Source organism: Rhinolophus sinicus, chromosome 16, assembly GCF_057876585.1.
Source record: "Rhinolophus sinicus isolate RSI-liver-muscle chromosome 16, RSI-T2T, whole genome shotgun sequence".
NCBI lineage: Eukaryota > Metazoa > Chordata > Mammalia > Chiroptera > Rhinolophidae > Rhinolophus > Rhinolophus sinicus.
In genome coordinates this window covers 77,679,625-77,707,311 of record NC_142516.1, presented here as the reverse complement: position 1 = coordinate 77,707,311, position 27,687 = coordinate 77,679,625, and the positions used below count along the sequence as shown (strand labels likewise).

Here is a 27,687-nt window from a genome sequence, read left to right as displayed (position 1 = left end):
ACTGCTGGTCTTTCTCTGTCTGCCTTTTTCACTTAGCATAATGCCCTCCAGTTTCATCATTCATACAAATGGCAGGATATCCTTCTTTTATAAGGCTGAATAATCTAGGAGGCAAACTGTTTTCCTGACTTCTGTGAGCTGCTCTAGCAAATTAATTGAACCCCAGGAGGGGGGTTGTAGGAACCTTCCATTTATAGCCCAATAGTCAGAAGCACAGGTAACCACTTGGAATTAGGATTGGCATCAGAGATGAATTGGGCAATATTGTGGGACTGAGCTTGTGGAGTCTGATGCTATCTCTAGGTAGATAGTGTCAGAGTTGAGTTAAATTATGAGACACAAAACTGGTGCCACAGAATTGCTTAGTGTGTGGAAAATCCATACATCTGGTTTGTGAAATGAGTGGTGTTGTAGTGAAATATTTAGAGTAGAGGCGACAAGTACAAGAAGGGAGTTTTACCTCTAGACCCTATATACACAGTAATCTTTAAATATCTCGAGTTCCTAAGTGTCTTATCCCTGCTTCCTCTAGGGGCCTCAGCTATTCTATTGCATTCCTCAGTAAGTAGTGTCTTTTCCCAAGTCTGTAGATCCTTGGGGATTTCACAAGCCAAGCCTTCTGCTTCCTGCAGGTTGCTTTAACCTGAGATCCACGTGAGGATGCTTTTGGCCATCTGTGTTCTGAGTTCACAAGCAGTCTCTAATAAATTAGGTCATTTCAAATTCAGTCTGCTCTACTCTCCCTGAGGTGAGTTTATGTGAATGTAAGTATATTTCATTACTTAATCTATTTTAGCTTGTTCTCTACTATTTACTATTAATACTTCTGAAACATACAGATATTTCCAGGAAGCTTCATAGGAAATTAATTATGCATTAGAAAATTTAGTAAGTAAATTAAAGTGGCTAACATGTAGGTCCACATGCAGATTTGGATGTAATAAAGCACAGATTTATTACAGTAAAATACAACCAAGTTTCTTTGTTCTCATATTCAATCATTCTTCAATGTATTTATTGTATGCGTACTGTAAAATGGGTATGGGAGATAAAGCAATGATAAAGTGGTAAAAACAACCCCTGCTTTCCCTGCTCTCACGAAGCCCACAGAGAGGAACAAGAGACAATATGCAAACAAGGACAGAACTTGGCATGTTGAATGATAACGAGAGCTGTAAAGACAAATGGGGCAGGAAGGTGACATGTGGGGAAATCATCACAGTTCCTACTGGGTGATCACTGCAAGGGATCTGTGGAAACCTCATTGACAGGGAGGCATTTGAGCAGAGATGTGAAGAGAAATAGGAAGACCACCAAATGGGTGTCATGGCAGGGTTTAAGGTTAAGAAACAGAAAATGTCAAGTCCTGGGTAGGGCATGTTGGCACACTCGAGGAGCAGCATGCAGTCCTGTGAGGTGAAGCACAGAGAGTGAGGAGTTAGATTAGAGAGGTGACCAGGGGTCAGATTATGTGAGACTCATGCAAGATGCATACATTATGGCATGAACTCTGATGAGTGGAACATTATCAGGGGTTTGAGCTGAGGAGTGACCCAACTGGCTCATTTGGTGCTGTGTGGAGAGCAAAGTACAGGGGTGAGAGTAGAAGGAGGGCATGGCTAGGAGAAACCACAGTCAGCCTGTTAAGAGGTGATGGTAGCTCTGAGCAGACATAGTAAGGGCAGGCAAAGAAGAGGTCAGATGAAGGCATATTCTGAAGATGGAGAAAGAGGTTTTGTTGATAGGGAGAGATGAGGTGGAGAGAAGGGAGAAGTCAAGAAAGACCACTGGGGCCTGAACACCTATCAGGATGGAGTTGCTGTCACAGAAAAGGGGGAGACCAAGGGAGAGCAAGTTCAGGGGGAAGTCTAGGTGGTTTGGGCAAGTTAGATGTCTACTTGGAAATGTCCTGTTGACACTGGGTGTGAATCTAGACTGAATGGAAAGGTTTGGAATGGATAGATACATGTAGAAGTCATGACAGTATAGGTGTCGTTAATGCCATGAGACTGGGTAAGGTCAGCAAGGGGATGAGTTGCTGAGGAAGGAAAGTGGTCTAAGAACTGAGCCCTGGGCCAAAACTAATGCTGAGCAAATTGGAGAAAAACAGAAACCAGAGGCAGAGACAGAGATGGAAATCCAGTGAGAGTAAAAAACAAACACACAAAACACACACACACACACACACACACACACACACACAATCCAATAGAATGTATTGAGCTGAAAACTAAGTGATGGAAGCATTTAAAGGATTGAGTGATGGATCATTGTCAACTGCAGCCAATAAAGTAAAGTCTGAGAGATATTTGGGGGTTGATGGAAATGTTCTAAAAGAGGATTGTGGTGACAGATGCACAACTCTGTAACTTACAAAAAATTAAGAAATTAGATATTTAAATGTAAATTTTATGATATATAAATTATATGGACATGTTAACAGCTCGGTAATGCTGTTTCAAATAAATGTACTTAGCATACAACAATCTAGCATTTCTCCTTTCAAAGAAAGTGAAAACACATGTGCAAAAAGAGCATGTGCTTGTTAAAATGTCCATATTACCCAAAGTAATCTATAGATTCAATGCAATCCCTATGAAAACACCAATGGCGTTTTTCACAGAACTAGAATAATCTTAAAATTTATATGGAATGACAAAAGACCCCATATAGCCACAGTAACCTTGAGAAAGTTTAATTGGACATATCCCACTACTTCAAACTATACTATAAGGCCATAGTAATCCAAATAACATGGTACTGGCATAAAAATAGACACATAGAAACAAACAAAATGTCCATCAATACATGATTGGATGAAGAAATAGTGGTACATTTATACAATGGAGTATTGCTCTGTCATAAAAAAGAATGAAATCTTACCGTTTGCAACAACATGGATGGACTTGGAGAATATTATGCTAAGTGAAATAAGTCAGACTGAGAAAGACAAATACCTTATATGTGGAATCTAAAGAACAGAATAAATGACCAAACAAAACAGAAATAGACTCAGAGATAGAGAAAAAACTGATGGTTGCTAGATGGGGTGGGGGATGGGGGAGAAGGCAAAGGGATTAGAAAGTACAAACTGGCAGTCACAAAATAGTCACGGGGATGTGAAATACAGTATGGGAATATAGCCAATAATGTTATAAAGATTATGTAGGGTGTCATATGGGTACTAGACTTATTGGGGGGATCACTTCATAGACTGTATATAGATTGACCACTGCACTGTACATCTGAAGCTGATGTTGAATGATATTGAATATCAGATAGATAGATGATAGATAGATAGATAGATGACAGATAGATAGATAGATAGATAGATAGATGACAGATAGATAGATAGATAGATAGATAGATAGATAGATAGATAGATGACAGATAGATAGATAGATAGATAGATAGATAGATAGATAGATATAGATATACACACACACACATACAGAGGGTGCCAAAAAAATGTATACAAATTTTAAGAGATGTTATCTATGAAGCAGTAGTTCGCCGTAATCAGAAGTGTCTGGATGCTGACCACTTTGAGCACTTCTTGTAATTGCAGAAGTCAGATGTGACTATATATTGAGTATTATCATTTTAACACAGTTTTGTTCCTTTCTTAAAATGTGTGTACATTTTTTGGCACCCTCTGCATTTATATATAAATATATGGACACCCTCTGCATTTATATATATATATATATATATATATATATATATATATATATATATATATATATGCACACACACACATGCACACACCCACGGGATGTAAAATACAGCACAGGGAATATAGTCAATGGTACTGTAACAGTTATATATTATGTCAGATGGGTAGTAGATTGGGAGGGCAGTTATCACTTTGTAAGGGGTATAAATGTGTAATCATTATGATGTTTTGTACACCTGAAACTAATATAAAAATTAAATTAAATTAAAAAAATAATAAAATCAAGTTGTTTTTGAAAGCTTGAAAAAAGCTTTCATGCCATGTAAGGCAAGTCTGCTTCCCTCTGTTGGGGTCAGCCCGCTCCCCATCTCAGAGTGTACTTTCTTTTATAAATAAATATCTGGCTGTTTATGCTGCATACACACACACAAAAACCAGACACATAGATCAATGGAACAGAATAGAGAGCCCAGAAGTAAACCAACGCCTATGTTGTCACTTAATCCATGACAAAGGAGGCAAGAATAAACAGTGGGGTAAACATACAGTCTATTTAATAAATGATGTTGGAAAAACTGGACAGGTACATGAAAGAAAGAAAGGAAGAGAGAGAGAGAGAGAGAGAGAGAGAGAGAGAGAGAGAGAGAGAGAGAGAGAGAGAGAGAGAGAGAGAAAAGAAAGAAAGAAAGAAAGAAAGAAAGAAAGAAAGAAAGAAAGAAAGAAAGAAAGAAAGAAAGAAAGAAAGAAAGAAAGAGAAACTGGACCACCTTTTTGTACAATATACAAGAATAAATTCAAAATGGATTAAACTTAAATTAAGACCCAAAAATATAAAACCCCTAAAAGAAAACATAGGGCATAAACTCTCTGACATTGCTCTTAGTGATATTTTTTCCTGATCTATCGACTCCGGCAAGGGAATCAAAGGAGATAATAAACAAATGGGACTACATCAAACTAAAAGGCTTTGCACAGTAAAGGAAACCGTCAACCAAACAAAAGGACATCCTACTGAATGGGTGAAGATATTTGCCAATGACACATCTGATAAGGGGTTAATATCCAAAAAATATAAAGAACTCATACAATTGAGCACCACAAAAACCCCAAACAATTTAATTATAAATGGACAAAGGACCTGAATAGACACTTCTCTGAAGAGGACAGACACATACACATATGAAAAGATGCTCAACGTCACTGATCATCAGAAACACAAATCAAAACCACCTCACAGCTGTCAGGATGGCTATCATCAATAAAGCAACAAACAAGTGTTAGTGTGATGCAGAGAAATTTGAACCTCCATACACTGTTGATGGGATTGCAAATTGATGCAGCCACTATATAAAACGGTTTGGAGGTTCCTCAAAAAATTAAAAATAAACTACCTATGACAGAGCAATTCTACTTCTGGGTATTTATCCAAAGGAATCCGAAACACTAATTTGAAAAGATATATGCACTGTTTATATATATGCAATGTTTACTGTAGCACTATTTGCAATAGCCAAATATGGACGCAACTGAAATTCCCATTAATAGACAATTGGATAAAGAAGTAGTACATATGTACAAGGGAATACTACTTGGCCATAAAAAGGAATGAAATCTTACCATTTGCAACAACATGGATAGACCTAGAGGGCATTATGCTAAGTGAAATAAGTCAGACTGAAAAAGACAAATACCATATGATCTCATTATATGTGGAATCTAAAGACCAAAGTAAACAAGCAAATAAAACAGAAACAGACTCACATACAGAGAACAAACTAATGGTTGCCAGAGGGGGAAGGGGGGTTGGGAGCTGGGTGAACAAGGTGAAGGGATTAAGAAATATAAATTGGTAGTTACATAATAGTCACAGGGATGTAAAGTGCAGCATAGAGAATATAGTCAATAATGTTGTAACAAATATGTATAGGGCCAGGTGTGTACTGGACTAATCTGGGGGGTCACTGCATAAATTACATAAATGTCTAACCATTATGCCGTACACCTGAAATGAATATAACATAATATTGAATGTCAACTGTAACTGAAAAATATGAGTAAATAATTAAAAAGACAAAAGGCAAAAAATAAAAAATAAAAACAGCTTGTGCATGAGTGTTCACAATATCTTTATTCATAATACCCCACATTTGGAGCAACAGAAATGTCTATCAAATATTTTGTGATATATTCATACAATGTCAAATTACTCAGACCTAAACAGAGTGAACTGCTTATCCACAGAAAAACATGAGTGGAATAAAAAATACCATTTGGAGCGAAAGAAGCAGATGTCAAAGTGTACATTGTGATTTATCTCATTTCTATACTATTCAGGAACTGACCAAACTGGTGGATGTTAATAGAAACCAAAGGAGAGACTGCATGTGGTGGGTATATGGGTGGTCATTGATTGACAAGTTCCATGGGGGTATTTCTTGTGTTAATAGACAAGATCCATGTACAGGCCTACCTTGTATTGCACTTCACTTTATTGTGCTTTGCAGATGTTGCATTTTTTTTTTTTTTACCTGTTGAAGGAAAAAGATTACAACTCACTTGATTGTGATACTGTTTTACTGAGGTGATCTGGATCCCAGCCCACAATATCTCCAAGGTCTGCCTGCATAGATGGGTTTGTTGGATACCTTAAGCAGATATAAAGTTTTAACAATGTATCAAGTCGTACCCAGAAGATTTCTGTTTTCACTTAATTTATACTGATACAAAAACACACAGAAATGAAGAATAATCATTAGGTAGTAATGAAGGCGAGCATATTTTATTTACAAATCTCTCCCAACCCAACCATACCACTGATGACCAGTTGCCCTTGCTGGCCGGGTTCCAGAAGGAATGTTGGGGAGTCCCGGGTATTCTGTGGCCGGAGTCTCCATGACGACAGGGCAGTCCCTGTGCAGATGGTCCACGGAGGGGCTGTGGTCCTCTGCGGAGTCGGGCTTTAGGCTGATCCTTGGCAAGCTGGGCAAGGTGTCAGCAGAGCTGCTGCCCAATGGCCTAAGTCCATGCCTCATTGTCCACGCCCTCCAGTGGGAGACCATGGCTTGTCCACCTGTCGTCTGCCTCTCGGTAGGTCTCTTACTTACAGTCAAACTTGTTCGGTTTGTTTGGAGTCGACTTTATATAAGATGTGAAGCACAGCTGGCAGAAACAGTGGCACACAGATTGAAGAGAAATGCCCATTCACTGACAAGTTCAGCCTGTCAAAAAAGAATTATGCAGGGATCTAGCCATCCTTAGAGGATGCCAGACGAGAGGAAATCATTAAATATACCCAGCCTTACAAACGCTGACAAAAGGCGACCATGATCTTGATGCCGAGGCAAGAAATTACTTCCCTGGTTCAAGAACTGAAGGAAGAGAGATCCAAGCACTCAAGGCAAGAGGAGGAGATGCTACAAACACGCAAGTCCCTAGAAGATGTGAAAACCATTACTTCACAAGAGCTTTTCTAAACCTGCCAAGAGACCAGAAGCCCTGATGTTTCCTTCCCCAGGGGTGTGTCTTAAAGCAGCACTGTTCCCTCCTCTCCACTCAGGCCGCCCCAACTGCCAGGGTGCATTTGTCTACCTCCACCTCCACCTAAGACATCCCTCCAAGTCCTCTTGCTTTTCAGGTCATTTCAGCGCTAATATCCTATGAACCATTGAATGCATCCCCTCTCACCGCGGCTGGGATTCTTCATTCCATGTGAGCATCGTTAATCCTTCAAACCTACCTAGAAATTAAGTGGGGGTGTTGGGGTTGTGGTGCAATCAGCCTCTGCCATGTACATATACATATATATATATATATATATATATATATATATATATATATATATATATATGTATATATATACACAGAGGGTACTAAAAAAATGTATACACATTTTAAGACATGTTATCTATGTAACAGTAGTTTGCTGTAATCAGAATTGTCTGGATGCTGATGGTAACCACTTTGAGCAACTCTTCTAATTGCAGAAGTCAACGTGACTATATATTAAGTATTAAAATTTTAATACAGTTTTTCCCTTTCTTAAACTGTGTATACAGGGGCGGCTGGATGAGTCAGTTGGTTAGAGCAATGAGCTCTGAACAACAGGGTTGCCAGTTCGATTTCCACATGGGCCAGTGAGCTGCACCCTCCACAACTGGATTGAAGATGAGCTGCCACTGAGCTTCCGGAGGGGCAGCCATATGACTCAGTTGGTTAGAGCATGAGCTCTGAACAATAGGGTTGCTGGTTCAATTACCGCATGCGATGGTGGGCTGCGCCCCCTGCAACTAAAGATTCGAAACAGCAACTGGGCTTGGAGCTGAGCTACTCCCTCCACAACTAGATGGGACCTGGAGAAACACACTGTTCCCCAATATTCCCCTCAAAAAAATAAAAAAATAAATTTGTATACATTTTTTGGCACCTTCTGTATGTATATGCATATATATACATATATACATATATACATATATATACACACATATATATGTATACTTAAACATGCATATACATGCATATATACACATACACATACATATACACATATCTATAATGTATATAAGCTCTGACAAGTAAGTTCACGAACTCATCCTAGAAAAAGTGTTACATACCTCATTGCTGAATATCACTATGGTCACCTTCAAAGTACTCCACTTGGGAAGCTATGCACCAATGCCAGCATCTAGCCCACTCTTCAAAGCAATTTTGGAACTCTTTTTCTGGAATGGTCATTATAGCTGTTGTTGTATTACCCTTGATGTCCTGAATGTCATCAAAATGTCTTCCTTTCAGTATTTCCTTTATTTTTGGGTAACGAAAGAAGTCATTGGGGGCCAGATCACATGAGTATGGAGGGTGTTCCAATGCCATTATTTCTTTACTGGCTAAAAACTCCCTCACACACAGTGCCCTGTGAGCTGGTGCATTGTTGTGATGCATTGTTGAATTGTTGAATTATTGGCGAACTTTTTCACGCAGACTTTTCAGCACTTCCAAATAGTAAACTTAGTTAACTGTTTGTCCAGTTGGTACAAATTCATAGTGAATAATCCCTCTGATATCATAAAAGGTTAGCAACATCATTGCAACAAGTTTGCAAACTTGTCAGACTTTGTATGTACACATGTGTATAGATAGACGGTAGATAGATGATAGATAGATAGATAGATAGATAGATAGATAGATAGATAGATAGATAGATAGATAGATCTTAATGGATTCAGTTTCTCTAATCACATTGAAGACATTAATAGATATATATTTGATGTTTTCCTATGTCTCTGAATTTTTTTTTCTGTTCCTTCGTCTCTTCTTCCTATGTGTGTGTTTTGTCCTCCATCTTTCCTGCTAGTGTTTGTCCTCAGGTATCAAGTGGTCCTGTGCATTGGCTGTGCATTCCTATGTGTGTGGTAAAGAGGAAATAGCTGAGTGGGAGCTCTGTGTGCCTGGGTGGGTCTGTGTCTTTCAGCGCTTCTCTCTGGATTAATTATATGAGGAAGCGTGTGGATATGGAGGGAATTGACTTGGGTAGCTCCAGGTCTTCACATGAGTATTCTGAGGTCTCCTTCCTGGTTGCAGTAAGGGGCTGCCAGGGTTCTAGAAGTTGAGTAAAGAAATGGGAGAAGTGAGGGTTCATTTTACAAGCTTTCATGAAGATTCTTTTGTTCATCACATCACCCATGCCCTCACCATAATTTTTATGAGATTCAACTATTTTGCTGTATTTATAAAATTCTCTCCCATTTTAATCCTTAGTAATCCATTGTCTATTAAATTCTTATAAAACCACCGAGTTCTTTCTAATATGATTATGCAATTACAGCCTCCCATCACTAATGTTTAAGCATTCTGGTTGCTCCACAGTATTACAAATACCTTTTTTTCTTATCCATTCTACCAGGTCTTATTATTATTGTGATTCAACATAAAATTTCAATCTCACTAGATTTTTACTGTGCTTTCCTAAGCAAAAATGTTTGGAAGAGTTTTTTCATGAATTTATTGGCCAGTTTTGTATATTTATTGGTCAAGCATCTATCAAGTATTTTACCCATTTTTCATTCGGCTGTGTTTTTTTTTTTTTTTAATTATTGAGTAATAAGAAGTTTCTCTCTTCTGGATGGTAGTTCTTTGTCAGTTATATGTGTAGCTATTACTCTCTTATTGGTGTTTTTGAAATGAGTGTTGTCTCATTTACTATTTATTATTATTATAACTTTCTCTGACCAGAAATACTTTGCCAACCCAAAGTCAAGAAGACAGTCTCCAACGTTTTCTTTCAGAAATGTCCATGATCCATCTGAAACTATATTTATATGTTGTGAAGTTTTGGCAGGCCTTGGGCTATAGGAGTGGTCCCTAGTTGCCAAGAACCTGGCCCTGGGTGACTAAGTGCCAGAAAATTTTACTACTGGGGTGTAAAGGCCCAATATAGGCCACAGCGTGTATGGCTCTGGATTGGTTAGTTTGCATATCAAAGGCATTCTTCTGGATGAGCCAGCCTCAGGAGGGCCTGAAAGGTTTCTAAGATGTCAAATATGAAAGTGAGGATAGTATCTTGGCAGTGTAAGTTATTCCTCCTTCCTCTCCCCTTCATTTAACAACTAATTAGATATCCACACATTAAAATAAGTTCTTCAGCCCTCCATGAAAAGGAGCTGGGGCATTCTTGCTCACTGTACATCTGAAAATAAACAATAAAACTTTGTTAAGGAATGCAAATCAAAGTCAGTCAGCAAACCTTCCCCACCCACCATAGTTGGTTCAGTGGCAGGATAACTGGGCAGATACCCATGGGCAAGAGAGAATTTGTAGAGAGAAGTCCAATCTACCTGAGGGGAGATTCCAGCATGCTGCTGGAGTGGAATACAGGTAAGTTTGGATGCAGAAGAAAGATGGGAACTCGCTAGAGCCACTTCCCTTCCAATCCATGGGGCTAAACAGTTCTGCAGCAGCAGTGGTTACTTCTCTCATGGAGGAGGTGACAGTGGTGACACCTGTCTAGTGGAGAAGGTAGAAAGTGGTGCGTGACTGCCCAGCTGTCACACTTATGTGGGTCATGGCCAGAGAAACCCATTTCTCTTTAGCAACACCCTGATTTCTGAGGCGGGTCTTTCATGACTGGGGGAAAGGAAGAGAAAGGGAAGGAAGCACATAAGAATATCAAAGAGCATTAAAGGAACTTAAAGGAACGTGGCTCTTAGTGTTTGCTTCAGGACATGAGCAGGAGGTCCACCCACAAGCCTGTGAAAGTACCCCACTGGAGGATTTCTCCATTGGTCTGCAGGTACCCCGATGCTGAACCCACACCTCTCCCAACTCTGCAGCAGAATTCTTATGTACACTCTTTAAGTGAGGTAGTGAGAGCAGGTCAGGTAATCAAAGTGCTCACAGAAAAACGAACCAGGGTCTGTAGGCAAGGAAGAAACCTTAAGCTGGCGCTATAGTGCCATCTTCTGGATAGCAAAAGAGGTTTCCTGCAGCCAGCCTGGTGAATTATAAGAATAACAGAAAACATAAAGGTTAGGAATTCTGCCACAAGAAGAGTCTATAATAAGCCTAGAAAACCCCAGAGAAGCCATACCAAGGAACAGTACCCCATCTGAAGATAACCGGTAATGATACTTCAAATGCAAAAGCATCAATGCAAAATACAAGAAACTTTAAAAATCAAGGAAATATGTCCCTGCAAAATGTATCAATAAGTCCCAACAACTGAACCGAAGACATAGAATGCTATAATCTAGCTGACAGAGAATTAAAAAATGGTTGTATTGAAGAAACTCAATATGCTTCAAGAAAATTCAGAAACGCAGTTCAATTACATTAGGAAAAAGATACATGAACACATGAGTTCTGTTACAAAAGAGAGGGAAATCATAAAAAATAACCAAACAAATTTTGGAGCTGAAGAATTCAATGAATGAAGTGAAGAATACAGTAGAGAGCATCTGTAGTAGAGTAGAGCAGATGGAAGATAGAATAAATGAGTTAGATGACAGGAATTGTGGAACAACACAGTTACAAGAGAAAAAAGAGAAAAGAATAAAAATGTCAAAACCCCCTTTTGATTTATGGGATTCAGCCAAAAGGACAAACTACAGAATAATAAATATTCCAGAAGGAGAAAAGAGGGAGGAGGCAGCAGAAATTTTATTTAAAGAACTAATAGCTGAAAATTTCCCCAAACTGGGGAAAGGCTTGGTCATCTAAGTCCTTCTCCATGACAATTATAATAAAGCTATCAAAAATCAGGGATAAAGAAAGAATAGTAAAGGCAGCCAGGGAAAAAGAGTGTAACTTACAAAAAAACCCTTCAATTGTCTATAAGTAAATTTCTAAGCAAAAATCCTTCAGGTGAGTAGAAAGTGGAATGACATATACAAAGCACTAAAAGATAAAAATTTCCAGCCAAGAATACTTTATCCAGCAAAATTATCCATCAGATATGAAGGAGAAATAAAGGCTTTTCCAGACAATCGAAAGCTGAGGGAATTCTTCACTAGACATGTCTTGGAGAAAATGCTCAAAGGAGTTCTTCAAGCTGAATCAAAAAGACACTAATCAGTGTCATTAGCATTTATGAAAGTATACAACACACTGGAAAAGGTGAAAAATTGTCAGACTTAGAAAACTCCAATTCTATAATAGGATAGCATGTTAACTACTTAACTATTAACCACTTCATAGGATAAAAGTTAAAGGAAAAGAGCATCCAAATAGTTATTGCTCTATAACTTGTTAATGAATGCACAGCATAAAAAGAGGTAAATTGTGACATCAAAAAATAAAATGGGAGGAGTAGAAGGGTGGACTCATTATTGGCAAGTGAAGATAAGTTGCTATTAGCATAAAATGAACTCTTTTATTTATGAGATGTTTTATATAAGCCTCATGGACCACAAGGCAAATCTCTAGAGTAGATTTGCAACATATAAAAAAGGGGAAACAGAGCATATGACCATGGAAATCTATTACATTACAAAGGTTGGCAGAAACAAAAGGAAAAAGAAACAATGAAAATACAAATCAAGCAGAAGGCAAATTAAGGTGGCAGAAGTAAGTCTTTATATATAAATAATCATTCTAAATGTAAATGAATTGAATTTACCTATGAAAAGGCAGAGTGGGTGGATGGATAAAAAAATAAGACTCAACAATATACTGACTAATTTCAGCTTTAGGATATATATAGGCTCAAAGTGAAGAGATAGAAGATATTTCATGCAAGTGAAAACTAAAAGAAAGTGGTGATAACCATACTTGTATCAGACAAAACAGACTTATAGTGATGAGACAATGAAGGTTATTAAATAATAACAAAGGGGTCAATATATCAAGATATAATAATAAAAAATATATACGCACCCAACATCAGAACACCTAAATATATTAAGCAAATACCAACAGATCTAAAAGGAGAAATAGACAACAATTAAATAATAGTAGAGTATTTCAATACCCCACTTTCAACAATGGATAGATCATCCAGACAGAAAATCAACAAGGAAACATTGAAATTGAACCACGCTTTAGACCAAACCAATTTAACAGACATATAGAACATTCCATCCAACAGTAGCAGAATACACATTTTTTTCAAGTGCACACAGAACTTTCTCCAATATAGATCATATGGTAGGACACTATTTCAGTAATGTTACAGGATACAAAAACAACATACAGAAATCAGTTGAATTTCTGCACAACGAGGATGAAAAATCAGAAAAAGAAATAAAGAAAACTATCCAATTCACAACAGAATCCAAATCAATAAATGACTAGGAATAAATTAAACCAAGGAAATGAAAGATCTGTACAATAAAAACTATAAGACTTTGTTAGAAGAAATCAAAGAAGCCACAAACACATGGAAAGACATCCCAAGTTTATGGATTGAAAGAGTTAATATTGTTAAAATATCCATACGACTGAAAAGGCATCTGTGGATACAATAAAGTCCCTATCAAAGTTCCAATGGCATTCTTCACAGAAATAGAAAAACAATCCTAAAATCTGCTTTGAACCACAAAAGACCCCAAATAATCAAAGCAATCCAGAGAAAGAAGAACAAACCCATAGCATTTTCCTATGCAAATCAAAGCCACAATGAGATACCAACTCACACCTGTTAGATTGGCTAGATTGGCTATTATCAACATTACAAGTAATAACAAGTATGTAGAGGTTGTGGAGAAAAAGGAATCTTCATATACTGCTGGTGGGACTGTAAATTGGTACAGCCACTATGGAAAACAGTATGGAAGTTTCTCAAAAAATTAAGAATAGAATTACCATATGACCCAGCAATTCCTTTTCTGGGTAGCTACCCAAAAATATCTGAAACATTTATCCATAAAAATATATGTACCCCTATGTTCATTGCAGCATTTTCATGGTGGACAAAACATGAACACAACCAAAGTGTCCATCAATATATGATTGGATAAAGAAGATGTGGTACATATATTCAATGGACTATTATTCGACCGTAAGAAAAATGAAGTACTGCCATTTGAGACAACTTGGAAGGATTTTGAGATCACCCCGCTAAGCGAAATAAGTTAGACAGAAAAAGTCAAGAAACCATATGATTTCACCCATAGATGGGATATAAAAAAGCAACAAATGATCAAGACAAACAAACATGTTGACAAGAAATCCCCCAAAACCTGTTATTTTAATACAGGCTTCTTGTGGGAGCAGTGATATGGGGAGAGAAAGCAATCAAATAGAAAGAAAAAAAATGTTAGAAGAGTGTAAGTGATAACATTTTAATAGGTATGTAAAATTATGCTTGTATAAAAATAAAATCAAACACACTAAAAATATATTCACACTTCCTGCTTTAATAACTAGGGAGTGCCACCCAATACATTAAAATATCATTCGATCTTTAGAATATGCTTTTCCTTTGTTGGATAGCATATGGACCTTGTACTGAGATGGTCATCGGTGACTAGGTATTTGGAAATCACAGAAATATCATTTTCCCAGTGATTAGAAAATTTTCCCAATGATTAGAAAATTTAGAGAAATTAATCCTAGGCCAGTGTGGCCTGGCTGTAACCCTAGTGATGGCATTGTACATGAGGAAAAGGAGCACCATTCAAGCAATGTTGGTCTCAAACAAACGTTGTTAACGCCCATTGAATCTGTGACCAGGGTACTGTGCACCCTGGCCCAGCATCCCTCAGGTGTCAGCTAAACACTTTAAATATTTGGCAAATATACTACATCTTTGCTCCCCAAGGATTCTTCTGATTATAGTTTAGCCTCCATGTTGCTATCTTAACAAAGAAAGACTGTATGGACCAGAGCATCATCTCTCTAGCACTGTAGATCGTATATTTTTCATTGCAATAAATAAAATTTCTTTTTTTCTGACGCTCTAAGCTGGGTGTCAGACTCCCTGGGTTTAAATCCTAACTATGGCACTTTTCTTAATCTTTCTGTGCCTCTTTTTCCTCATTTTTAAACATGGGATGGTATGAGTTTCTAACTTGTAGTAGTGTCATGAGAGTTAGATTAAAAAAATGTTTACAATAGTATGTGGCACACACAATGGGCCTATAATACTTGTGTGTTTTTTTTTATTATTTTGTACATCAGTTGATATGGCATTCTGGTAAATATGCCAGTCTCATGAACTTTGTCGATGAGAAAAAAAATGACAAATTGGACTTCATCAAAATTATAAAAATTTTGCCCTGCAAACAGCTTGTTTAAAAGGATGAAAATACATGCTCTCAACTAGGAAACATATTTGCAACCCACATATTTGACAAAGGGCTTGTATCTAGAACATAAAAGGAAACTCTCAAAACTCAGCAATAGAAAAACAAGTAACCCAATTAGAAAATGGACAATGAACACGAACATACATTTCGCTAAGGAAAATATATGGAAGGCAAATAAATGAACACATAAATAGGGGCTCCAGGTAGCCATTAGGAAAATGCAAATTAGACTACAGTGAATGTCACTACACACCTACAAGAACAACTAATATAAATAATAATGACAGCACAAATAATGGTGGTGATGCACAAAATCTGGATTCTCATACATTCTTGATGGGAGTGTAAAATGGTACAGCCATTCTAAAAAATTGTTTGACATGCATTTATCATATGACTTGGTAATTGCACTCCAGGCATTTACCTTAGAGAAACTGAGAGCTATATACATTCAAAAGCCTGTACATAACAACTTCAGTTGCATTTTCCTGAAACTGGAAAGACCCAAAATGTCCTTTAATGGGTGAGTTACTAAGCACACTATGGTTTATGCATACCAAGGGATACTACTCAGCCCTAAACAAGCAAACTTTTGGTAGGTGTAACATCTTGGATGAATCTTGAAAATTTAATGCTGAATAAAGAGCCAGTGTCTGAAGACCACACATTGCATGAGTCCATTTATATAAAATTCTTGAAATGAGAAAATTATAGTGATGGAAAACAAGCTAGTGGTTTCTAGGAGCTAGGGATGGTGGGAAAAAGAGAGGGGCAGCATAGGAGAGACCTTTGTGGTGATGGAATGGTTGTGTATTGAAACTGTGGTAGTGGTTACAGGATGGAATGGCAGGAAGGATTACACACACGTACTGAAACCACTGATATTGTTATGTAAAACTAAAGTTATGTAAAATATAACCATTGGGGAAATGCTGAAAAGAATTTAGAGAAGCAATTTTCTGGATTTAATGTAAACATTAGTATTTCCTAAATATTTCATTGTCTATGGTAGAGAGAACAGAAAAAGAGAGGAGAAAGAGAGCGAAGGAGAGAGACAGAGAGAGAGAGAGAGACAGAGGAAAGATATGTTGTGTATTTTTCATTTTTGTCTAGTATCAAAAGTTTGAAAACAAGCATGCCATGATAAAAACATGTGATAGGCCTTACCTGTCTGTGATGCCCAAGGAGTCTATCTGGAGGTCATTGATACTCCCCAAGCCCTCTGCTGTACTAAGATGAGACGCACGCATTGCCTTGTTGCCAATGGAGATGAGCCTACATTGGAATTTCACTTTAAGAGCCAGAGCTGTTGTCATGACAGCCTGAATGAATAGACACAGACATTACAAGATTTTTGCACAGGAATGCTGCTTTCCTGTGTTTCTACAAACCTGAGGATTGGTCCTTCAAAACAAAACACTGTGAGAAGACACCATGATTCATTGGGAACAATAAGAACAAAAGTTAGTTTTCATAGGATATAAAATAACATCTGGAGTCAGGAATATAGGAAGTTGTAAAGAGAAAGAAGTTAGGATGTATATGGATTTAAAATGAGAAATGAAATTACAAAGCAGATGTATTTAGAACTTGTTAAGTGTATAAACTGAAAATGTACTAGGTATTCTCATTGCTCTAAAAAGTATGTTAAATCTCCTTGAGTGTGTTTGTGCATATTTCCAAATAGATTGTTATAAAGATTGGACTGAGCCTTCTAAGGGAAATTCACACTAACTTGTGTAATATTTTTTTGTATAAAGCCATTTTATCAAATATCATACTAAGAATTATCCTTTGACATTAATATCTTAACTCCTCAAAATGAAAGTACCCACCAGAATATTAGGACATAGCAAATGGTGAAAAGAACAAAAAAAATTACAATTAAAGACTACTCTGTGAGTAAAAAGAAATGGACATTTCATTATTTTCGATGTTGAAATTTAGTAGATCGTAAATGTTCTCACGACACAAACATAAAATGGTAACTACATGAGGTCACGGATGTGTTAACTAATCTTATTGTGGTCATAATTTCACAATGTATATGTATATCAAATTATCACTTTGTACACGTTAAACTTACATACCATTACATGCCAATTATATCTCCGTAAAACTGTAAAAAAGAATTTACGTTTAAAAACAGAAAGTTAAATTTTAAAGGTTCCCCTGAAGCCATAAAATTAACATAAAATAAAAAGTATTTTTCCTTCATTACCGTGAGCTTCTTGGGATGGTCAGTGATGATATCAGAATTTTAAGCAACTATACGGTATTAGTTTGACCCAAATCAGAAAATATTAGTTCTAAAATTATATCAGTGAAATGTGGAGTTTTATTCCATTCTTCTCTGAACTACAATATAAAACTTAATTGCAGGCTCTTAGAGTTGTATTGGTCAAATTGAACAATATAAAAGATGAAAATATAAGAAAAGAATACTTAAAAATTATAAAATGCCTTTGTGTGTAAAGGAAAGTATTTGAGGGAAAGAGTGATATTAACAAAAAATCAAATCACAATGTATTTACTTAATCAAATACTAAATTACAAGGCATTTATTTAAATGAGTTATTTTCATCCATATGTATTTTAATCATTTGTAATTTTTTAATGCTAAAAATCCTGAAGTAAATTTCACACTGAAAATTTACTTAAAAATTGTTTTTTCAGATCACACATATGTTTTATTAATATTAGCATTGGAAGATTGCTTTTTTATAACTTGTGATGAATTTTTTACATAAAGTATTTTTTCCAATTGTTTAAAACATAAATAGTTAAATAATTCTTATATTGCAATAATATTTATATCCTGGGATGTAGGGATAACTCAATAAGCTTCTTTATCAAATTAATAATAATTTCATGAAGTTTGGATTTACATATTATGCTCTTTGCCATTATGTTGTCAATTACTGGCAAAATTGTGAATATCAGGAAATGAAGATTCAACATCATTCTAACTCCAGTATCATCCAGACTGGTTTGCTTCCTAAGAAGAGTTATAAAAGTGAGTGTGCTTTTTCTTTTAATGACTGAGGCTTTACATTATTGACATATCTGTCTGAGACAAGAAAAGTCTGCGTCATATGTAAAATTATTACTGAGCACATTGAAACATAGTTACCTTTTTGAAACATTAAAGTTTCGGGTTTAATGTTCTATTAAAGCAAATTGTTCAAAATATGAGGATTTTATTTATGCATTGATCATTTTGTTACTTCACATGGCAACAGACACAGTTCAATTTGTTTTAAAAGTTGATGAATTGGATATATTTAGAAGAAATACGGTATTTTTTAAATAAATGACTTCTATTTTATAGCAGTAGGTAGTGAAGAACATTAGGATTAAGTAGTAAACGCACTGTAAAACAATAAATATATTTCCGGAATAACTATGTTTCTTTCTGTGAATCTCACTTTCTCTAGGTGGAAATTTTTGCCGCATGCCTTAAACTGTTAAATGAATGATCTATTTCTGTTAGAAATAAAAGTAAACCAAATCCAGTAGCTACAATGGAAAGTTGTGAAACATTAAAAAAAGGAAAAAGATAAAAATGTTAGCTGCTAAATTCAACAAAAAGAACCAAGAAAGGGTCAAATCTGTCAGCTTTGTTTCATCTGTCCACATAGAAGAGATGCTCCAAAATCTTTATAGTAAAGTGACAGAAAATTGTTCGTTACTGGCCTTTGAGATGAACTGTAAGTGGTAAAGAGAACACCTACTGCTTGAAAGCCTCTGTTATTATTGAGGAATCTGGTAAGTTTTTAAATACACACTGTCTATGTCATTGTACCAGAAATGGGCCACCAAGGTAAGATTTCAGTATATTGTTATCGTAGGTACCAGAGCCTGACGTTCACGCAAGGAGGAGGTTAGAATACTGACCATAATAAGGTGGTATCCCCGACCTGTTGTGCAAGTGTGTTGCTGGATAGCAAAAGATTTCACAAAAGTGAATGCTAAATGTTTCAGCTAGTCTAATAGTAGTTACCAATAATAAAAAGTTCAGAAATCTGTGAACAACATGCTGCAGCAGAACTTCTGTTAATGAATACTCCACAAGAAAGCTCAGCCTGAGAAGTGAAAAAGTAAAAAGAGATACTTGAGAGTATGCAATAAACAATGCTATTTTGTGTAAGCAGACCACTCTTACAATAACCAAACCATATTCTAGAAACTGTCATGAACCAAAATATAATCATGACTCTTGTAACAGTGCACTATAATTGGGGTGCCTACACATCCTGATTCTGCTGAGGCAATCCTGGTTCATGTTTTTTATTCTGTTGTTATTTATTAATGGCCCATTTCACTTTTATTGCAATCATATCATTATACCTATGATATGATATACATGATACCAGTTATCAATTTATTTATTACCTCTCAGCTCCAAATCCACCTGTTCATTATCTGTTTTGTGATAATGGACTGGATCTTTTAAGCAAGCATGATGCTGAGCCTGTCAGTAGAGGGACATCGCTGGAAGGAGACTGTAAGAGGAAGAGACTTCTTTTCCTGGGTTTGGTGCTTCCATTTTGTTTTCTTCTTGATTCTGGTGCACCACTTCTAGAGATGTGTTTTTCCCCAGCGATGCCAGAACACAGAGTCCCTTAGCAAGCTTTCAGATCCTGCTACAGCCCTGTGACCACATGACTGTGGCCCTCTTAGACTTCACCACCTGATGAGTGGGCTCCTGATATAACAATTTTCTGTGTGTGCCCACCCACCATCCTCAGACCACCTGTACCACAGGTGGGTGTTCCCTGCTTGCCTGGCAGCTGTAGACCAGCTCTGGTTCAGCAAATCCAGTGACATGTATCTTACAGCATTCTCTAACTATTAATATATTTGGCAAGCTTTTCCCTGTGTCTTAAACAAAACTGTTATCTTCTTCATTTCTTAGCATTAGCAAAAGAAACTCAATATAATTTCATTCAACATGAATTTAATACCAACTATTTTCCAGGCCCTGAGATAGTCTCCTTTATATAGCAGTGAACAAGAATATTCATTCCCTCTTTCGTGCCAGCTAGATCTCCTTCATTCCACCAAACAACATTTGTCTCAAGTCACCTACTCCTCCCAGCGATTTTTTTTTTACCCTCCTTGATTATGAGTGATTCCAAGCATGTTTCTCAAAGTACAGGTATTAATCTATGAAAAACATACATTTTTGCATGCCTGGAAGAGAAGGCTGGTAGCAAGTTTGGGCAATCTGGCCTTCATTCTTGCATTTTCAGAAAATTTATTTTTCAACACGTTATGACAAATTGCATCTTTCAGGAGTGAACTCATATAGACAAATCTCATGAGACTGGCACATTTACCAGAATGTCACCTTAAATGATGTATAAAATGGGAGTGAATATTTCCAGTCCTGGGCCACCTTCTCCTGGGACTGTGCAGACACAGGTTACATGGGAGTGACCTGCCATTCCTGTAAACCTCATACATTTGCTTGCTTTTGTGCTCTAGCTGTTTTTCTTTCTGTTATAGTGTGTGTGTATGTGTGTGTGTGTGTGTGTGTGTGTGTGTAAAGCACTGTGTTGAAAAGCAATAATGACAGCCCTCTTTTGCTTCTTCATGTGAGTTCTTTTCTGTCAAGTCAACAAACACATGGACTCAACTATGGGTGTTGCCCTGTTCCTTTTTATTTAAAAATTATTCTGAAGATTAAGGAAGTTCATCATCTGTAGATGATGTCAATCACATATTTTGTATATGGCAAACTATTTCATTGTACAGATGAAAGCAGTGGTTATGAATGAGGACAAATTAAAATGAGGTAATTTTTATAAATATTTCTTTTCTTCATTTGAATTTAAACTCTATTATTTTCATTGGCAGAGCATTGAAGGAACTTCTTCTAACCTGACTTTAAAATTTTCTTAATGAAGCAAAGTTGTTGGTTTGCAAAATCACTTATTTCTTTTGAATAAATTATTTTAAGTATTAATTATTTTAAGTTAGCAAAGGGTTAATTTCTGTGTAATTTACAATATCTTACAGCATAACTAATAGATAATAACAGATCATTTAGGGAGCTTACATTAGTATAGTTCAAGTGTTTAGTTTTTTGGAGACAACATTGAAAAAAGAGTTTCTAATTAAATTTTATGTTTTAATTCTGAAATTCAGTTGTTCTGGTTTTAAAGAGAACTATATATTTCTTTAGGAAGTAGGGTTGATATCTTCTTATTTCCTTGTTTTAATCCTTGAGATCTTTTACTCTATGCTTCAGAATGCTCTTGCCTCTCACATAAATACCTAAAGAAAATACAAAACAAAGTATTGTGAAATTAATGTTACTAGATAAAGGAATAACATTACACTTGTAATAGTGCCTTCACATTTAAATACTGCAATGCTTTCTTTCTCTTAATACTAAAATGAGCCACATTTTGCTTGACTAGGGAATTTCATTTTCCTTAAGTGATAAAGATGAAAATTCATAAAAGCACATTATTTTTTCTTCTAGCCAAAAAAAATCTAATTTAATGCATATTAATAAAAATCGAACTTTATATTTTATGTTCAGGTATTCTCTTGGTAGGTAATATGTATTATATGCTAGTAATTCACAATTTAGAATATTTTGCCCCTAATTTTAATATTGAGGAATTCTTCCTATTTTCCCTCTTTCTGATGGACGGTATTCTCCTATAGCCCCTATGACCAGTCTTGAGATATCCACAAGCACAGAGGAATTCTTCATGGCTTTACTGTATCCATGAGGATGAAAGTGACCCCCAAAACCATTTTCTATGTATTGCAATATGACAGATATGTTAATAACTTTTTGTTTTCATATATCTACTGTTTATACACAAGGTCATAATATACCATGGAGAAATTTACATAATTGGCAGCTTTATTAACATGTACATTGTGATGTTCAATGGTAAGTAGAAGTATTCTACATAATTTTAAAACTGTGGTTTTGATAAAAACTCATAATTGTATATATATGTGTGTATATATATGTTTATATACATACACACATATATATAACTACAATATCTCATGTGCATCTCTTCCATGCTAATATTCTAACAACCACAAAGAGAATAACTCTCCTTTTATGACGCCACTTTTGCATTATACAAGTGGAATAAAAATCATGCGTGTCTTTAGCACTTCTTTTATTGTCCACACTGTCATTTATCCCCAACCTCTTACTCGTAACACTCTCTCATGACGAGATGTTATGCAAGTAACTGTGTTTTTCAAATCTTCCCATGAAAATAAATTTCAATTGCTTGTAAATTGCATCCCTAAGCCACATTCAATTAACATTGTTTTAGAAAATGTTCTCCCAAACCCAAGTCAGTAGACCATACTACTATGACCTTTTACTTCATACTTTATATATTTCTTTCTAAATACTCTATTTTTCAAGTTTTCCTGTGCTGGCTTATTCAAGGAACATTGTTTTATTTATTCAGTTTTTTATCGACTACTTATTCACTTATTACATACATATGTATTTTATACTTTACCAAGTTATGTTGATAAATACCCTGTTTCCCCGAAAATAAGACTTAGCCGAACAGTCAGCTGTAATGTATCTTTTGGAGCAAAACTTAACATAAGACCGGGTCTTATTTTAGTCTAATATAAGACCTGATCTATAATATAATATAATATAAAATATAATATAATATAATATAATATAATATAATATAATATAATATAATACAATATAATATAATATAGTATAAAATAATATAATACCAGGTCTTATATTAAGTTTTGCTCCAAAAGACGCATTAGAGCTGATTGTCCTGCTAGGTATTATTTTCGGGGAAACACAGCACATCTCTTTCAAACACAAACCTGGCAATCTAATAAGGTACTGATTACAAAAATAACACATTATTATGTGGTCAGAGGTTGCTATTAGTAATATGAGTTTTAAATTTGTTCTTTTATACAGGTAATTAACCTGTATATTAAGAATAGCAAAGACTCCAAGTGATGGGGAGGGAGACACACCTGTAAGCACATTACATTTCACATGGGTTGGTTGTGACATGTCCTTTCATTGCTCAGATATAGGTGACGATTAAATTTTCTCTACCTCACTTTGGAAACATGAGATTGTCAGATCACATTTGCAGTATGTTAGGTCCTAATATTAAAGTCTAATCCCAGGAGATCATGGAACATTTTCCAGGAATCAGGTCCAATTTTCACGTCCTCTAACTGGCTAATAAGGCGGAAACGCTTGAAAAATTATTTCCTGCAGTCAGTTTCATGGGAAACACAGTCTTCCAAGTGTGGGCCTATTGCGCAGCCCTCTGGGAATGGGTCTCACTCTGCGCATGTGCACAGTAGTCCCGCCTCCTCCCATCTGCTCTCTCCGCACTGCGAGGGACACGATCTGCTAGTTCTCGGCCTGTGCGGGAGCAGAGGTGCGGACCTGGGGTGAGAGCAGTGAACCCTTGCAGGATAGGTAGGCTGCTGTCTGGGGTACGGAAAGGGGAAGTCCCGGGGACCACCAGTCAGTACCCCCCTTCCCAGCCCGGTGTGTGTGTGGGGGCGGGAGGGGGAGGGGGGTGAAGGGGGAGAGTTCACCCTGCCGGCCCCCGCGGCGCACTGGGCCTGAGCCCTGGTCAGGAGAAGGTTGTCAGTGAGGCCGGGTGCGGGGGTGCAGGCGGCGGGAGTGGAATGTACCTTTGCTATCAGGCTACTCATAGTAGTTCGCATAGTTATTCTGAGAATTAGATAAGGTGTCGTCTGCAAACCATTTTGTTAAATGCTTGTAATCACTGTGTAAGCTGCTAGCAAAAGACACTCTGTTCCCTTCGTTTATTTCATTTAACCCTCACAACCAGCTTGTTGGTCAGTATACACATGCCATTTCCCAAAGTGAAAGGACTTTCGTGGGGTGGACTGACATACCCCAAGGGTACAAGCTGGTAGGTGAGAGAGTAGGACGCAAATGCAGATTTTCCTCCCCATCTCTTGCTCTTCCTAATGTCCTCCCTGCCCCAAACCCAGAGTAGCAAACTTTGGGGCGCTTAGCAAGGTAGCCTGTCCTCAAATTCCCGGAGATGATTTTGAAGTAAATGCAGACAGAATCTTACCACGTGGTAAACACATCCTGGGATTTGTGGGTTTTCTCCAGAGCCCCTGGGTCGGACTGTGAGGCTCTTGCACCTTCCTGCACTGTCCAGGCTGTCTCCATCCCGAGGCCCAGTCTACAGTAAAGAGAAAGGAGGTGAAGTTGATTTTACTGGTGTATTTAATTCAGTACATTCAAAATCCTATTTTGACTCGTGGCACTAGCCACACTTCCGGTGGAGCAGCTGCGTGCAGGGAATGGGTACAGTGCTGCAGAGTCCGGTTTCCGTGAATTCCGAAAGGGTCAGGTTTTGAGTGTTAGATGAAGGTTTCCAATGAACTGAATTTGTTTCTCAGGCTCAGGTCCCAGCCCCTCTGGAGCAAAGGAACTCTTTTAAGTCAGGAAAGAGGGAGGAGCCCCAGGAATAGCTGCCACTTGGAGGAACAGCTCTTCTGACAGACTCCTCACCAGAGCTTTAGAGTAGAGGCAGAAGTGTCTAGAAAGGAGCAGGTCCTGATTTGCTCCCTGGGTAGCCAGAGTCAGACTTGGGGATGTCACCACACCCAGAAGCCATCACAGACTGTGTGACAGTGGATACTGTGGACAAACTTGCAGAAGGTAGTAACCTGGGGTTGATGGGATGGGTGCCTGTCAAGCTGCACAGGAAAAGGCACCTGACTGGATGGCTGATGAGGACTGATGTCCAGGGGAGGTGTAAGCAGCCAGAGCTGACGAGACCCTAAAGAGCACATGTTTCCTGTGTTCTGCCCTCACTCTTTCCTGATCCTGAGCTGCTCTCACACTATGTGCATCATCTCATGTGGTATCTAGAGTTACGCTCATGCTCCCTCTTTCCTGAACATAGAGTTAATAGAATGAGAGTAGAATAAGGGTTTTCTGTATCGGACACTTTGGGAAGCCCAAAAATATTGGGTCCGAAATGAATGATTTTTGTAGAGTCACCCAGGGCAGAACCAAAGGAGCAGCACAGGGCTGTTTACTCACCCAGGTAAGTACTATAAACATATTATCAAAAGATGTCTTTTAGAAACTGCAACCAATTTAGAACAAAAAGTTAAAAAATGTATTTCTTGCATCAAGTATCCCATCTTTATTTCAGTTTTCTGGGGAAACTCTAACTCAAGGTGGAAAGACAGTAAGAAGTTGATTAACAATCCAGCCAGAGTTGTTTTTGCCATTAGTTTTAATGAAGGTAAGGGGACCTCTGGTGGACTTGAATTTTTTTGACCAATCCCCTGTTTTACTTACATTTAAAAAAATTTTTTAATTAGTCAGAAGGGGGCATCAATTGTGAATTCCTTGACAAAAAGCAGTTAACCTCGCTCGGTGAAAATGCAAGGTGTAGCCCACGTAATCGTACCAGAGATGCACATGATCAGGTGGTGCTCCCTCTGTGTGCTTCTTCCTGTTCCTCCTGTTCAAGCATGTCAAAGGCACGTGCTCCCACAGGGAAGCTTTCCCTCCAGTTGGTGTTATGAGATTTGTAGGCAGGTGAATGTAAGAGTTGTAAGGAAAACCGGGTTTCTCACGACCCCATTTCTCTTTCCTCCTCGCTGGTGGAACCTTCACAGTTTTGTACCTTCTTCCAGAAGCAGCAGAAAATGAACATACAAGGTCTGACAATTAAGTTTGAGAACTTGTTGCAATGATGTTGCTAACCTTTTTTGACATCAGAGGTATTATTCATTATGAATTTGTACCAACTGGACAAATAGTTAACCAAGTTTACTATTTGGAAGTGCTGAAAAGGCTGCATGCAAAAGTTAGACGACCTGAACTGTTCGCCAACAATTCATGGCTCTTGCATCATAGCAATGCACCAGCTCACATGGCACTGTCTGTGAGAGAGTTTTTAGCCAGTTAACAAATAACTGTATTGGGACACCCTCCCTACTCACCTGATCTGGCCCCCAATGATTTCTTTCTTTACCCAGAGATCAAGGAACTATTATTGAAAGGAAGACATTTTGATGACATTCAGGACGTCAAGGATAATATGACGACAGCCCTGATGGCCATTCCAGAAAAAGAGTTACAATAGCTTAATAATTAATTCTTGAAATCAGGTAGTGTGAGTCCACCAACTTTCTTCTGTATCACTTTTAAAATGAGCTTCTTGATATTTACAAAAAAGTATGCTGGCATTGCATTGATTCTATACATCAAATTAAAGAGAATTGACATCTTAATACTATATTGCCTTCCCATCCATAAATAACATATACTCTCCATTTATTTAGGATTTCTTTGACTTCTCTGATTACAATTTCTTTCATCAGTAGTTTTCAGTGCAGATATACCAAGTGTTGTGTGTGTGTGCCTGCATATGCAAGTGCGTGCTATGGTAAATTGTGTTGTTTATTTGATTTGAAATTTCAATTGATCATTATTTGTATATTATTGACTTTTGTGTATTGGCTTTGATTTTGCTTTTGCTGAAAACACTTATTAGTTCAAGGAGGTTTTTAAAAGATCTTTGTGTGATTTTTTTCTGTGTAGACTTACTCTGTATCTTTCATTTTCATTCTTGCCATATTGCATTGGTTGGAACTTTCATTACAATTTTAAGTAGAAGTGCTGAGAGTAAACACCCTTGTCTTTTTCCCCAATCTTAAGGTTAAGGCCTTCAGCCTCTCACTCTTAAGTATGATGTTAGCTATAGGATTTTTAAGATTTATTGTTTATGCCTATATGTGCACATACAGGTAATTTACATAAATGTGTGCATTGAATAAAAATCAGTCATGCTTTCTTAGAAAAGTTTTTTTCCTTTCCATTTTTCTTTTTGCCTCTCCCTTCCCTGTCCAAACTCCCTCTCCACCCTTATCACCTCTTAACAATCTCTAGTAACCTATATTAATTTCTTGGTGTGTGTCCTGTTCTTTTTCCTCCATGCTCATATAGTCATACATATATATATACATATATATATATATCTCATATATATACATATATATGCATACACATATATATGTACACTTATATTTTACTCAGTGATATATAATGTCACGTTGAATCTATGGATCAATTGATTTGAGGATAATTAGCATCTTTACAAATAGTATTGAGTTTTTGAATTCCTGGGCATGAGATATAGATAGATAGATAGATAGATACATAGATACATAGATAGATACATAGATATAGATATAGATGGCCCACCATTAATT

At 37.0% G+C, this 27,687-nt stretch overlaps 1 long non-coding RNA gene across 5 annotated transcripts; it reads right to left on the bottom strand.

The window, feature by feature from the left end:
* Positions 1 to 6,433: 6,433 nt before the first annotated feature.
* Positions 6,434 to 16,803, bottom strand: LOC141571100 (uncharacterized). Of its 5 annotated transcripts, XR_016019213.1 has the most exons (4): positions 16,582 to 16,803; positions 13,043 to 13,086; positions 8,287 to 10,358; positions 6,434 to 7,412 (listed from the first exon to the last, which is right to left on the bottom strand). It is a non-coding gene; the product is annotated as an uncharacterized LOC141571100 (long non-coding RNA). The 5 variants fall into 5 exon arrangements; XR_016019214.1 differs by lacking the exon at positions 13,043 to 13,086; XR_016019212.1 differs by lacking the exon at positions 13,043 to 13,086 and having other exon boundaries at positions 8,287 to 9,271; positions 16,582 to 16,791.
* Positions 16,804 to 27,687: the final 10,884 nt, after the last annotated feature.